General features: G+C 47.0%; 1 protein-coding gene and 1 non-coding gene across 4 annotated transcripts in view; one reads left to right on the forward strand and one right to left on the reverse strand.

Moving 5' to 3' along the window:
• Nucleotides 1-16,319, reverse strand: part of SLC25A21 (solute carrier family 25 member 21) — a 376,374-nt gene that overhangs the window by 253,288 nt on the left and 106,767 nt on the right. The gene's annotated exons all lie outside the window — the stretch shown is intronic.
• Nucleotides 11,368-11,505, forward strand: LOC119937313. Its single transcript, XR_005453991.1, has one exon. It is a non-coding gene; the product is annotated as a small nucleolar RNA SNORA7 (small nucleolar RNA).

The raw sequence follows: 16,319 nt of genomic DNA on the forward strand, positions 1-16,319 counted from the left end.
GTTCTATTTTTAAAATTTCCTCTTTTTCCTGCTTTATTCCCCAAAGTCATGAAAAATGTTGCTTAGATCATGTGAACAGAAAACATAAAATGGCCCTCCTAGAGTTTCTAAACAGTGTGTTCAGTAAGGAATGTATTTCTGTTTTATGGTGTCAACGGGAGAAATTCGATGGAAGGTTCGGAGGCTCTCCCAACAGGGACGGTACTGGCCCTGTCTCCCGTGGCCGGTGGATAGGGGGTGGGGGGCTGCCTAAAGATGAAAAAAGGTCCTCCAGGTGGACAAAATGATTCCCCCTGGTCTCTTGCCCCTGGCCTCTCCTCCCCAACACCCTCCCCACCCCGACCGGGCCCCATATACACTTAAGTAGCAGGGCTACCCACTGGGCCGGCCTGGAGAAGATGCCGGTATGCTACTCTCCATCCCGCAGGCTGCTGCAGCCAAGAGAGGGTACCTCCCTTCAGTCAGACAACAATCAATCAATCAATCAATCGTATTTATTGAGCGCTTACTGTGTGCAGAGCACTGTACTAAGCACTTGGGAAGTACAAGTTGGCAACATATAGAGACAGTCCCTACCCAACAGCGGGCTCACAGTCTAAAAGGGGGAGACAGAGAACAAAACCAAACATACTAACAAAACAAAACAGAGTGGATATGTACAAGTAAAATACATAGAGTAATAAATATGTACAAACATATATACATATATACAGGTGCTGTGGGGAAGGGAAGGAGGTAAGATGGGGGGGATGGAGAGGGGGACGAAGGGGAGAGGAAGGAAGGGGCTCAGTCTGGGAAGGCCTCCTGGAGGAGGTGAGCTCTCAGTAGGGCCTTGAAGGGAAGAAGAGAGCTAGCTTGGCGGATGGGCAGAGGGAGGGCATTCCAGGCCCGGGGGATGACGTGGGCCGGGGGTCGATGGTGGGACAGGCGAGAACAAGGCACGGGGAGGAGATTAGCAGCAGAGGAGCGGAGGGTGCAGGGTGGGCTATAGAAGGAGAGAAGGGAGGTGAGGTAGGAGGGGGTGAGGTGATGGACAGCCTTGAAGCCGACAACACCCCGCTCAGCTGGGCTCCCCTTGGGTCTTAAGAGCCTAAGATGGTGACCCGCTGCCCATTTTGAAAATGTATCGGAGCCATACGAAAATGCCTGTGAGAGAAGCCGAGGCCACCCGTCTGCTGCAACCTCTGCTTCAAACTTGGTGGGGGTCTCGCTGCTCTTCAGAAGACCCACCGGACTGATCCACCAATTCTATAACCAAGAAGGTGTGTGGTCTGGTGGATAGAACATGGACCTGGGAGTTGGAAGGATCTGGGTTCTAATCCCAGCTCCTCCCCTTGTCGGCTGCGTGGCCTTGGTCAAGTGGCTTCTCTGCTCCGTGCCTCAGCTTCCTCATCTGGAAAATGCGGATTCAACAGCCATTCTCTCCTCTCTAGACCATAAGCTCGAGGTGGGCAGGGAACTTGTCTGTTATACTGTTATATTGTACTCTCCCAAACGCTTAGTACAGTGCACTGTACACAGTAAGTGCTCAATAAATACGACTGAATGAATGAATGCTCGGCATGCAGTAAGTACTCAATAAATACGATCGATTGACTGACTCTCACTTAGACTGTGAGCCCCATGCAGACCCCAGCACTTAGTACAGTGCTTGGCATATTGTAAGAGCTGAACAAATACCACCATTATTATTATTATCATCATCATTAACAAGGGGGCAGGTAGGAGGCAGCTGGTGGGAAACAGGGTTAAGGCTGCCCATACCTTTAGGGACCAGTTAAACTGTCAATCCTTAGACTTATGATGCAGGATGAGAGAGAACCATTAGGCTGGCTACCAAGTCAGAGGTCTTCCCACAGAGAGAAGCAACATGGCCAAGTGGACAGAGCATGGACCTTTGAGTCAGGAAGACCCGTGTTCTAATCCCAGCTCCGCCACTTGACTGCTGTGTGGCCTTGGGCAAGTCACTTCACTCCTCTGGGCCTCAATTACCTCATCTGGAAAATGGGATTAAGACTGTGAGCCCCGTGGAAGACACTTAGGATGCTGTTGCTGGCAGAGGCCCAACCAAGGAAGGTGTCTCACTAGCCCCGTCTCTCTATGTTGGGGCCCAGCTCTTTGCTAACAAGAAGCTGATCCAACAATTTCCTTTCAACGAACACCTCCACCATCCCCTCCCTTAGTTCTCATCTTTTTCACCTTCTTTAAGCTGTCATAAAAGCAGGAACTGGTACACCAGAAAGTGATTTTGACTCTACGTCCTTTTAGAGTAAAAAGCCGGCCTGTGATCACACATACCCAGGAACGCAGACCAAATGCATTTTACAGATGTTTAAATCCATCACGGGGCCCGGGTCTATGGAGGTGATGATTCCCAAAGCCTCTGCAGCTGGGCTTCCAGTCTCCATTGTCCCAGCTCTCTGATCAGCCCCGAGAATCACCGATCAGAGCTGAAGAGGCACCAGATGGTGGTTTTCTGTTCTGTTGGCTCTTTGAATTATAATAGTACCAATAAAAATGAAATGGTATTTTGTTAAATGCTTACAAGGTGACAAGCACTACATTGAGTGCTGGGGTAGATACAAGATCATCAAGTCGGAAACAGTCCCTGCCCCACATGGGGCTTACGGTCTCAGTAGAAGGGAGGACAGATAATGAATCCACATTTTACAGATGGGAAAAGTAATATGGTCCCCACCCAGTTCTCATCCCCCTTAAAACCCCTGTCCCAGCTCAACCGTGCATTAAAAATGAAAAGTTGGCACCTATTGTTATAATTGTTATATTCGGTAATTATTCACCTTCAGCCATTAGTGTTGTCAGGGCAATAGCAAACATCATGTCTTTCCTTGTGTGTCCATAATCTGTTTTCCTTTTTTTTTCAGATCGGGAGCCCCTGTCAGCCAGGGAATAAGGTCTGAATCAATTTGTCTTGTAACTTTCCCCAGTGCTTGGTACAGTGCTCAGCACAAAGTAAGCATTCGCCAAATGCACTAGATGATATTAATCCGAATGATTACAGCTTTTCCAATCCTGGCTCTGAGAAGAATATTCAGCACCAAATCTTGATATTCCAGGAGCCGTGGTAAAAAGACCAGGATCCCCAGGAGAGCTTGATATTTATAGGGAATTCTATGTTCTCCAACATTTCAGACTTGGAGAGTCTCCTGGTAAATAAAACCGCTTTCCAAATGAAGAATTACATCATTCACATTTATTACTATTGAATTACAGTCAGGACATTTTGGAGTGATTCCAGAATTTCTTGGAGTCCTCTAGCCCTGCAATGTAGCATCTGATTGGGACTCATCAGCTCCCTGCCCCTCTGACATGCTGCAAAGATCGCCTTTAGTGATGAGAAAGTTGGGGAAAAGTTCATCGCTTACACCCAGGCTTCTGTCCAAGCAACAGCCCATTAGGAGGGTGAGAGCGAGCGAAGCACAAACACACAGGCTGGGTGGTCTACTCGGTAGCTAGTCGCTAGAGCAACTGAGAAGCAGTGTGGCCTAGCAGAAAGAGCCCAGAACGGGTGGTCATGGGACCTGGGTTCTAATCCCAGCCCCGCCACTGGCCGTTGGGTAATTTAATTTCTCTGTGCTCCGTCTCCTCATCTGGAAAATCGGGGATTAAATACCTGTTCTCCCTCCTCTGTAGACTTTAAACCCCATATGGGACAGGGACTGTGTCTGACCTGATTATTGTGCATCTGCTCCAGTGCTTAGGAGGGTGCTTGGCATTTTCTATGAGCTGAACAAATACATTTATTATTGCTCCCTGGGTTGTTTTTCCCCCTCCCAAGCTGCTGGGAGTTTATGTCCTTACCCTCCCCTGCCCACCCCCAATTCCCTCACGAGTACTTTCGGCAGTGCACACATTACCTCAAAACATGGCTGAGTTTCTAAACAAGTTATATCCATGCGTGGCTGGGGAGAGGAGAGAAGTGATACTCTGAAAACTTTGAATTAAGTACCTGTCTCCCTCCTCTACACTGTAAGCTCTTGGAGGGCCGGGATACTGTCTACTAACTCTATTTGATATTCACCCCACCCACAACCCCACAGCACTTAGGTACATATCTTTAAATTATATATTACAAATGATTTATTCATATAATAATAATGATAGCATTCATTAAGCGCTTACTACGTGCAAAGCACTGTTCTAAGCTCTGGGGAGGTTACAAGGTGATCAGGTTGTCCCACGGGGGGCTCACAGTCTTAATCCCCATTTTACAGATGAGGTAACTGAGGCCCAGAGAAGTTAAGTGACTTGCCCAAAGTCACACAGTTGACAAGTGGTGGAGGCAGGATTTGAACCCATGACCTCTGACTCCAAAGCCCGGGTTCTTTCCACTGAGCCATGCTGCATATCAATGTCTGTGTCCCCCTGCAGACTGTAGGCTCATTACTGGCAGGAAATATATCTGCTAATTCTATTCATTCATTCATTCAATCGTATTTATTGAGCGCTTACTAAGCATAGCACAGCACTGTACTAAGCGCTTGGGAAGTACAAGTTGGCAACATATAGAGACGGTCCCTACCCAACAGTGGGCTCACAGTCTAGAAGATGATGGCATTTGTTAAGCGCTTACTATGTGCAAAGCACTGCTCTAAGTGCTGGGGGGGATGCAAGGTGATCAAGTTGTCCCATGTGGGGCTCATGGTCTTAATCCCCATTTTACAGATGAGGTAACTGAGGCTCAGAGAAGTTAAGTGACTTGCCCAAAGTCACACAGCAGACGTGGTGGAGCTGGGATTCGAACCCCTGACCTCTGACTCCAAAGCCTCTTTCCACTTTCCTCCTCTTTCCACTGAGCCACGCCGCTTCTCTAATTCTATTCTCTTGTACTCTCCCAAGTGCTTAGTACAGTGCTCTGCACAAGGTAAGTGCTCAATAAAACCTATTAATTGGTGACTGATGGGCATTACCGTGCTGGACCCTGCCCTTCCAGGTACCGACACACCTGCCCAGATGTTGGCATTCTCAATGGGTACAGGTTGTCCCCCTGATCACAGCCGGAGCCAGGGATGAAGGGGTCCCTGCTGAACAGCTCTCTGGGGGCAGCAAAGGAGAGGCAGGGGGTTAACTCCATCACCTCCTGGACTCCCATAAAGCCGAGGAGAGATTTGGGGTCAGCGGGACCCAAGGGCGAAGGAGATTCGTTGAATTAGGAATGATGATGGTATTGGCTAATCAATCAATCAGTCAATCGTATTTATTGAGCGCTTACTGTATGCACAGCACTGTACTAAGTGCTTGGGAAATACAAGTTGGCAACATACTCCGCTCCTCCGCCACTAATCTCCTCACCGTACCTCGTTCTCGCCTGTCCCGCCATCGACCCCCGGCCCACGTCATCTCCCGGGCCTGGAATGCCCCCAATCCCTCTGCCCATCCGCCAAGCTCGCTCTCTTCCTCCCCTCAAGGCCCTACTGAGAGCTCACCTCCTCCAGGAGGCCTTCCCACACTGAGCCCCTTCCTTCCTCTCCCCCTCGTCCCCCTCTCCATCCCCCCCATCTTACCTCCTTCCCTTCCCCACAGCACCTGTATATATGTATATATGTTTGTACATATTTATTACTCTATTTATTTATTTATTTTACTTGTACATAGCTATTCTATTTTATTTTGTTAGTATGTTTGGTTTTGTTCTCTGTCTCCCCCTTTTAGACTGTGAGCCCACTGTTGGGTAGGGACTGTCTCTATATGTTGCCAATTTGTACTTCCCAAGCGCTTAGTACAGTGCTCTGCACATAGTAAGCGCTCAATAAATACGATTGATGATGATGATGAACATAAGTAAGCTAAGTGCTTACTAGGTGCCAAGCACTGTTCTGAGCACTGGGGTGCCTACAAGCTAATCAGGTTGGACAGAGTCCCTGTCCCTCATGGGGCTCACAGTCTTAATCCCCATGGCTCAGTGCAAAAGAGCACGGGCTTTGGAGTCAGAGGTCATGGGTTCAAATCCCAGCTCTGCCAATTGTCAGCTGTGTGACTTTGGGCAAGTCACTTAGCTTCTCTGGGCCTCAGTTACCTCATCTGTAAAATGGGGATTAAGACTGTGAGCCCCCTGAGGGACAACCTGATCACCTTGTAGTGCTTTGCACATAGTAAGCGCTTAATGAATGCCATCATTATTGGAGAGGCTGCTGTGGCTCAGTGGAAAGGGCCTGGGCTTTGGAGTCAGAGGTCATGGCTTCAAATCCCAGCTCTGCCAACTGTCGGCTGTGTGACTTTGGGCAAGTCACTTAACTTCTCTGTGCCTCAGTTTACCTCATCTGTAAAATGGGGGTTAAAATTGTGAGCCCGACGTGGGACAACCTGATCACATGAAGAAGCAGCGTGGCTCAGGGGAAAGAGCATGGGCTTTGGAGTCAGAGGTCATGGGTTCGAGTCCCAGCTCCACCACATGTCTGCTGTGTGACCTTGGGCAAGTCACTTAACTTCTTGGAGCCTCAGTTCCCTCATCTGTAAAATGGGGATGATGACTATAAGCCCCACGTGGGGCAACCTGATCACCTTGTATCCCCCCCAGTGCTTAGAACAGTGCTTTGTACATAGTAAGAGCTTAACAAATGCCACCATTATTATTATCACCTTGTAACCTCCCCAGCGCTTAGAACAGTGCTTTGCAGATAGTAAGCGCTTAACAAATACCAACATTATTATTATTATTTTACTAGTAAGGTAACTGAGGCACAGAGAAGTCAAGTGATTTGCCCAGCAGGCAAGCGGCAGAGCAGAGATTAGAACCCAGATCCTTCCGACTTCCAGGCCCGAGCTCCATCCACTAGGCCATGCTGCTTCTCTTGATGCTTCTTGGAATCTTTTCAAGTTTTGTTTGGCCTTCTGTCTCCCTGGGAATTGATGGTCCGGGGGATTGCTAGTCTTCCAGACCCTCGGGGGCCTCATGTGGTCTGGGACTGGTGCCATGGGTCCCAGAGGGGAATGGTGAGCTGGTGGGGGGAAGGTATATCTAGGAGCAAATTAGACCAACACATCCTGGAAGGCACAAGACAAAATTGAAGGACCTGAGGATGTTGAAGCCTGGCTCAAGATTCTTGAATCCCCCCTTCTTAAATTCCATATTCCCTGCGTGTAACTGTCTGGCAAGCAACATAGAATAGTGGATAGAACACTAGCCTGGGACTCAGAGAGTCATGAGTTCTAATCCCGGCTCCTCCCCTTGTCTGTTGTGTGACCTTGGGCAAGTCACTTCATTTCTCTGTGCCTCAGTTACCTCATCTGGAAAATGGGAATTAAGACTTGTGAGCTCCAAGTGGGATAGGGACTATGTCCCTATATCCCTATGTCCCTAGAGAAGCAGCGTGGCTCGGTGGAAAAGGCCCGGGCTTTGGAGTCAGAGGCCGTGGGTTCGAATCCCGGCTCCACCACAAGTCTGCTGTGTGACCTTGGGCAAGTCACTTAACTTCTCTGAGCCTCAGTTACCTCATCTGTAAAAATGGGGATTAAGACTGTGAGCCCTACATGGGACAACTTGATCACATTGTATCCCCCCCAGCGCTTAGAACAGTGCTTTGCACGTAGTAAGCACTTAACAAATGTCATTATTATTATTATTATTTATGTCCAACCTAACTTACTTGTATCCACCCCCAGTCCTTAGTACAGTGCCTGGCACGTAATAAGCGCTTAACAAATGCCACTATCATTATTTTTATAGGTCGTAGTTTTCATCAAGTGGCCGGAGACTGCAAACCCCCAGCTCTATGTTCTGTTCTGCCTCTCTGACAAACAAGAGTTTTTGCCCGTTCAATCTGCTCAATGACGAGACAGTCAACGGCTCTGCACTTCCCTAAGGGAGTTTAGCCCCAATCCTGCTCATGTTGCTCCAGCTTTTCGTCTTCCCAACTCAACACCCTGGAATCAGTACAGAGGTCAAAAGAAGAGGCCAGTCTCTTAAAGGAATCAGGACAAGACTGGGCAAAACTGAAACCAGCAGTGGATGAAGCACTCTGCCTTTGGAAGCAACATATTTCAAAGGGCTTTGGAAATAGGAAAATCACTTGTCCATGGCAGCTGGCAGTGCCTTCATTCTATGTTGTCTGTCTCCCCCTTCTAGACTGTGAGCCCGTTGTTGGGTAGGGACTGTCTCGATATGTTGCCAACTTGTACTTCCCAAGCGCTTAGTACAGTGCTCTGCACACAGTAAGCACTCAATAAATACAATTGAATGAATGAATGAATGAATTCCCCCAGCCTCCTGTTGGAGAAAATCGCCGACCTGAAATACTATGAATTTACTACTTGGGAGCAAAATGCTCACAGCTGACTTCAATGTGTTCATCCTTACCTACTCTCTCTGCTGACCCTATTTTATTCCAGACTTCTTGAGTGTCCATGTCACTTTGTCAACAGATACCCTAAGTTTTTTTATGGTATTTGTTAAGTGCCTACTATATGCCAGGCACTGAACTAACCACTGGGATGGATACAATTTTGGACACAGTCCCTGTCCCACATGAGGCTCACAAACTTAAATCCCCATTTTACATATGAGGTAACAGAGGCACAGTCAGTCATTCAATAATATTTACAGAGCGCTTACTGTGTGCAGAGCACTGTACTAAGCGCTTGGGAGAGTACAGTGTAACAATACAACAGACCTGCCCACAACGCGCTTTCAGTCCAGAGTCACAGAGAAGTGAAGTAGCAGGTCCAAGGTCATAGAGCAGACAGGTGTCGGAGCCAGAATTAGAACCCAGGTCCTTCAGACTCCCAGGACCGTGATTTATCCGTTAGGTCACACTGCTTCCACTCTGCCTCCCATTGTTACCTTCTAGCCTTTTGGAGGCCATGTATTTTGTCTTCTACCTCCTTTACCCCAGCTCTCTGACATGCTGTCGATGCCTCTCAGTGACTGACTGATTGACAGTACACTCTACCTCAGTTTGCAAACTTGTTGGCTCCTATCCGAAGCACAAGGCCTTGTTTTCACAGAATATATCCTATTTATGGATGCTTTTCTGTTTGTTTATGTAGCTTAAACGCCACACCTGCATCAGCCCACAACAGTGTTAGGAGTCTTAGATTATAAGCTTCTTAAGGAGAGAGACCATAACTGTTTAGCAGGCTTTGTTAATCAACTGACCCAATCAGATCAGCCATAAATTTGTTGGCACACATTCCCCTCACGCAAATATCTTTAGCGCTTGACCTAAGTTGAATTTCAAATAGGTGCCCTTTTCTTTTCTTCTGCAAAGCACAGGATGTTTCTTTTTTAAGTATGATTATTACCGCCCCGGTCCACAATGGGTGACTGAGCTATAAGAATCCACAATTTGCACCCTAAAATAGGCAAACTCAGCACAGACACATACCCCTAGTTGGATCGGTGAAACTCAGGTACCAAAATCTTGTTGGGTGGCAATTTATTGTTGCTGCTTGGGAGTTGTCTAGGGTGAGAACTGTGAATTGTAAGCTACGATATCCTACCAGGAGGCCAAGGGAAAATATTTTCAAGGGCAAGGGAAGGTCAGATAAACTCTGAAACCACTTATTTTGCTGTTAATTCATAACCAACCAGGACCTTTCCTCCCACAACCTCTACGCGCCTTCTCTCTCTCTCTCTCACACATACTCACACACACACAGCTGCGTCTCCCTTCTGCGGGACGAGGATCTCGTTGACAGACAAGCCGTCACCGCTGACAAGCAATTCCCCCATACGAATCAGGCTCATTGTCAGATGCCGTGGGACAGAGGCAGTGCAGGGGTTAGAAAGCAAATCAGGGTAGAGAGACCCAAGCATGGCGAGGCAAGGGAAAGCAGCTGCCTCAGAGAAACCTCCACTTTGGTGCCCACAGGAAGTCCTTTCTCCTTCTGGAGAGTCATCCATCACGATGGGGGAAACTGCAGGAACGTAACCTACTACTTCTTTAATAGGCTTCTCCACACAGACCCGCTTTGAAGCCGCAGCTGCCCACAGTAAATTTCACTGACCCTTAGAGCCTCTCTCTGAGTTTTCCAACTGTTTTGTCTCCCGAGCTGCGGCTCGGCGTTAGGTCCAAGTCGCAGCACCTGACAAAACTATGGAACCTCAACAATATGAGAATTTAAGGCTTTTACTGGTGTTATCTTTTCCATACTGGACCAGCCAGGAGACCCGCTGCCATTCCATTGAGACATAAAGTGTATGCGCTCTCTGGGAGACAGATCCCAGCAAGAGACTTTATTTTAAGGGATAGGGTTTCACGAGACACATTTGCAAGTGTCCGTGCCGAAATACCATCCCACGGCAGTCCGGTCTCTGGCACGCAGGACACGCTCAATAAATGTGATACAACTAAGGATGACAAGATTGTGGGGCTTAAAACTCGCGCGCGCATGTGTGTGTGCGCGCGAGCGTGCGCGCGCGCGTGTGCGCGCGCGCGAGAGAGAGAGAGAGAGAGAGAGAGAATGTGTTTGTGCTCATGAGTAAGAGTAACATATAAAACACAGGCTAGTATCCTACGTCGAAATACTAATTAGCTTCCAAAGGGTTGTCAGACAATCTCAGCCCATTTGGTGAAAGGCTTAGAATAGTCTCCAAAGCATGAATAGAAGTTGTACGAGTCTGAGTCAGAGGACCTGAGTTCTAACCCCAGCTCTGCCACTTTCTCGCTGTGTGATCTTGGCCAAGTCACTTGAGATACAGTAGCAATTCTCTCCACCTACTCAGACAGTAAGCCCCGATCAAGAGAACAATACAATCAGGTCAGACACAGTCCCTGAACCACATGGGGCTCAAGGTCTAAGGAGGAAGGAAAACAGCTAGGGAATCCCCATTTTGCGGACGAGGAAAGAGACACAGAGAAGTTAAGTGACTTGTTCAAGATTACACAGCAAGCAAGTGGTGGAGCCAAGATTAGAACCCAGGTCTCCTGACTCCCAGCGCTGAGCTCTTTCCACTATACCATTCTGATTCCTAAATATTCCTGATTCCTGATTGCTAAGTGAACTTAAAGTATGTCATGAGCCATTTTATAATCCCTTTAGATTCTGCACAAACTAAAAAGTCAATTCCACAGCAGCTCAATATGTAATTCAATTTTAGGTTGGAGGGTCCAAGACTAAACTGAAACCCATCCCAGCTGTCCAACTACCAAAAGGAGGTTTATCTGCTGTCACTTTTTTTTCTGCCTTAAATTCTGGTTAAGTCTTTTAGTCCCTTGAAGCTCTCTTCACTTCTCCCCCTTCCCCAACACCTCTTTCCATTTTTGTGCTTCCAGTGTTTAAATGTACCAAGCACATATGCACGCCTTGAATTACACTCGGTGCCCACTTCTAGTCACCCAATGAAATAGCACCAGATGATGAATGCCTGTCTAAATATATTCTATTTCACACTGGTACTCACATGCACCCCTCTCAGGATCACACCTGGAGAGTTTCCAGTACTCTACCAGTCTCAGTTACAGGAGGAAGAGTCAAGAAGAGGCATACCCATTTCATTCCTAGCTTAGGCAGTGGCTAGTGAGTGGAAGGCAATCTGCTACAAACCAAAACTCACCTGTGCTGGACTGCAGCGGCATGGGAGAGAATCAAGGGTGGAGGCTCAGGTTTATCACACGGAAGGAGGCAATAGTAAACCACTATCGTGCTTTTACCAAAAAAACTCTCTGGATACACTACCAGAAAAATTGCAGATGGAGGTGGGACATTCTGCAAGGGATGCATCCATGTAGTCGCTATGGGCCGCAGGCAACTCGACAGCATAAGACAAGACAAACCCATATGCAGCTACTCTGAGGTTCCTAATTTGAAAGAGAAATGAACAAGTGTCAATGTTCTCCTGCTGCTTCCTGGAAGGAATGTCAAGCCTAGGCCGGAGCGATCTCTGGGGTCGAGGGCACAGTGGATGAAGACTAGTACAGGAAGTGTGACATTTCTGAGAGGAAATGGGCTAAACATGTTATACTGGAGAGTAGCCCTTTGTATTCCAAAATGACATTACCAGCAAGTGGGTTCTGAGAAAGAGCACAGGCCTGGGGTATCCAAGCTCCAATTCCGGTTCCATCACCTGCCTGGTATGTGACCTTTGGGGAGTCACATAATAACAATGATAATAATAATAATAATAATAATAATAATAATAATAATAATAATAATAATTATAATATGGCATTTGTTAAGCACTTACTTTTTGCCAAGCATTGTACTAAGCACCGGAGTAGTTACAAGACGAACAGGTTAAGAGTAGCCGCGTGGCGTAGTGGATAGAGCACGGACCTGGGATTCAGACAGTAATGGGTTCTAATCCCCACTCTGCCACTTGTCTGCTGTGTGGTCTTGGGCAAGTCTCTTCCCTTCTCTGTGCCTCAGTTACCTCATCTGTAAAATGGGGATTGGGACTTTGAGCCCCTCCTGGGAAAGGGACTATGTCTAACCCAATTTGCTTGTATCCACCCCAGCACTTGGTACAGTGCCTGGCACAGAATAAGGGCTTAACAAATACCATAATTATTTATTATTATTAGGTCCCACATAGGACTCACAGTCTAATTAAGAAAGAGTACATGTATTGAATTCCCATTTTGCAGATGAGAGGAAGCTAACTTCTCTGTGACAGTCCCTTCATTAGTAAAATGGGCATTAAAATGCTTATTCTTCCCCTTATATAAGGCAAGGAGACTTGCTTGGCATTTGAGGCCAAAGGTCTGGGAAAACTGTTCATCTGACTATTCTGCATCTACCCCAGCACTTAGAAATCAATCAGTTACCACAGGGTTCATGCTTAATACATATAATAAATAATAATAATAATGGAGATTCCCTTAAAGAAAGGAGGGAAGAGCACTCTCTTCTCCAGTCCACACTATGCCTTGTGACCAGAATCATCTTTCTAAAACCCAGTTTGGTCCACATCACCACACTCCTTGAAAGCCTCCAATGGGTAGCCACTTCTCTCTCCACATGATGATGATGATGATGGCATTTGTTAAGCGCTTACTATGTGCCAAGCACTGTTCCAAGATCTGTTCAAAGCACTGACAGCAAACTGAAGCTCCTGACAACCAGACTCCAGGCTTTCGACGAGCTCTCTCTCTCTTACCTGCCAGCTCTCTTCACTTGCTACCGCCAAACTTGCAATCCGCATTCCTCCCAGGTTTTCCCTCTCATTGAATATCAGTCTCCACTCTGCTGTCAGTCCCTCTAGATTGTAAGCTTGTTGTGGACAGGGAATATACTGTGCATATTGCATTCTTGCAAGCGCTTAGTAGTGCTCTGCACACAGTAAGCACTCAATAAATACAATGGACTGACTGATTGACCTGTAGCTCAAGTTCTTCCCTGCTCTGGGAAACTCTTTTCCCCTTCTCCCATAGTTCTTCAGAGCCCTTCTGAAAACTCATCTCCTCTAGGAACCCTTCCTCAACTGGTTTCTTCCATCTCTGGGCTGATGGAGGAAACTTTTACCAATGCCTATACCTTTACCACTTACTATATATTGATGTAGCCCGCTTACTCTTTATTTTTCTATATTCTTGCTGTTTCCAATTGTAAATCCTCTCCTCCACCTAACTTCCCCACCGCCATCCTCCCCATCTCTCAAGTCCCCAACCTTGGCATTGCCCCCCGACTCCTTCCTCTCTTTCAACCCCCAAATTTATTCTGTCACCAAATCCTGTTGGTTCTTCCTCCACCCCATCTGCAGGATTTGATCTGTTCTCTCCATCCCAACGGCCACCACGTGGACTTGTTGTATCACGGCTGACTGCATCGGCCTCCTCGGTAATCTCCCTGTCTTCAGTCTCCCCCTTCTCCAGGCAATATTTCACTCCGCTGGATAGATCATTTTTCTAAAAGTTACATTCTGCACACACTTCCCCCTTCCTCGAAAACCTCCAGTGGCTATCTATTCCTCTCTGCTTCAGCTCACTGTGGGCAGGGAATGGGGCTGCCAACTCTGATACAGTGTACTTAGTACAGTGTTCTGCACACAGTAAGCACTCATTCCGCACTCTCCTTCCTACTTATCTACTGTCTTCTTCCACTTCCACCCCAGTTGGCAATCTGTCCTCGAATATGCAACAGGAAGCAGAGTTTCTCCCATCACTGACTACTTACTTGTTTAAGCTCTCCCCCATGCCTGGAACTTCCCCCAACTTCATGTCCGATGGGCCACAGTTCTCCCCTTCTTTGAAGCCGTTTGGAAATCACATCTCCTCCAAGAGGTCTTGCCCAATTAATTTTGGATTTCTTCACTTTCAACCCTCCAACTCCCATCAGTATTTTGGGGTCATCTAAAGCACTTAATCAAATTGAATGATTACTGTATGCAGAATACTGTACTAAATGCTTGGGAGGGTTGAGTCTAACAGAGTGGGTAGACACATTCCCTGCCCACAAGGAGCTTACAGTCTATAGACGTAAGCACTTACAACTCCCGTAAGTGTGCAGATCCTGTATACTCAATTACTTCACCTATCTGTAATTTATTTAAGTGTCTGTCTCCCCGCTAGATTGTTAACTCACTGAGGGCAGGAATCGTTTCTACTTAGATATTCTCAAGCACTCATCACAGTGCTCTGTCTACAGTAGGTCAAGGTACTAACTCATCACAGTGCTCTGTCCACAGTAGGACAAAAGTACTGACTGCTTGTTGGATTGACTAATTGCAGTTTTGGGGTTTTTTTTAAGGTTTTTGTTAAGTGCTTACTATGTACCAGGCATGGTATTAAGCACTGGGGTAGATACAAATACCATCATTATTATACAAGCTAATCAAGTTGGACACAGTCCATGTCCCACATGGGGCTCACATTCTTAATTTCCATTTTGCAGACGAGGTAACAGGCACAGAGACATGAAGTGACTTGTCCAAGGTCACAGAGCAGACAAGTGATGGAGCCAGTATCAGAACCCAGGTCCTTCTTACTCCCAGTTCTGTGCTCCATCCATTAGGCCACAATGAAATTGAAACGTGCCAGCATGAACAATCGGAGCTGAACATCACATGAGGTAGTAAATTGTAGAAATATGAAGAAAGGAAATGAAGATGATGGGAGGCCTTGAACATATCATTAAATAATAATAATAATGGAGATTCCCTTAAAGAAAGGAGGGAAGAGCTCTCTCTTCTCCAGTCCACACTATGCTTTGGAGCTCAGAGAGGGGAAGGAAAGCAAAGCACATTTCTGGGGAAAGAGAAGACATAGAAGAGGATGGCTAAGAACAAATTGGGGTCATCAGCCTGATCACCTCACTGGAGCAGCTCGGGCCTCTGGCTCTAACCGTTCCCTTTCCTGCCAATTCTGGAACATATTTCAATCCAGAGATCTGACTAAATCCAGGAGTCATCGAGTTAAACTGAAATGGGTGTGGGTTGGGCTCCCCAAAAATATTTGTTTGAAAGATGGAGGAAGATTCCTTTTTCCGCTATTGGGTAAACTAATCACCAGGATTTCAAGTTTCCCGAGTTCTGTTAATCCTACTCTCTCGCATGATTTAGACACCAACAGACTACATTGTTTCCACATAATTTAGTGGCGACTGCCCTTTCTCATCAAATCTTGCGTCACCCCCTCCTCCCCACCCCCACCTCTCCTCGTTACTCGCTCGCCTGGGTCACGGATGGGCGGCAAGAACGAGCACGGACTACTGGCCAACTGTCCGAGTCTCTGGCCCAGGCTGGCAGTATCGATCGGCGGTACGTTGTTTTTACTCATTACCGGAGGCCGCTCCCGTGCAACAGGCCTTGTATCTGGGGAGTCGATAACATAATTTTCCTGGAAAATTTCCTCGTGGAGAATAGTTGTGAGACTCTCCAGGCTTGTTTAGCTGTGCAAGCAGAGGACGGGCTGCCAGATGAGTAAGCATGATGATGCCCAGCAGAGCAGAAAGCTCAAACTCACTGTTTGCAACCCAAGAAACACGACTTACATGCTAGTTACTCTCTCACCCTGGGCCATACGCATCTGTGAGCAGAGCAATACTGGCTCTGATACCTGCTTTCCGTGTGACCCTGTGCAAGACACTCTGCCCCTGGGTTTGCTCATGTGTAAAATGGGGATCAAATACCCGTTCTCCTTTCCCCTTAGAATTTGAACACTATGTTGTCATGAGGGGTGAAATGAATTAATTAATGTGGGAGTGTTTTGGCAAAACAAGTGCTATAGTAAATCAAGGTATAAAACTACCAAACAAACCTCCCTTCTCCTTCATATCGGCAGACCACATCTCTCCCCATATGCAGGGCCCTTCTGAAATCATATCTCCTTCAGAAGATCGTTCCGATTCATCTCCTCTTCTCATCCTATTACCCCGCTATTGTCATTCTGCCACTTCTGCATCAACTAAGGACTTGGATATTC

Source organism: Tachyglossus aculeatus, chromosome 14, assembly GCF_015852505.1.
Source record: "Tachyglossus aculeatus isolate mTacAcu1 chromosome 14, mTacAcu1.pri, whole genome shotgun sequence".
Taxonomy (NCBI): domain Eukaryota; kingdom Metazoa; phylum Chordata; class Mammalia; order Monotremata; family Tachyglossidae; genus Tachyglossus; species Tachyglossus aculeatus.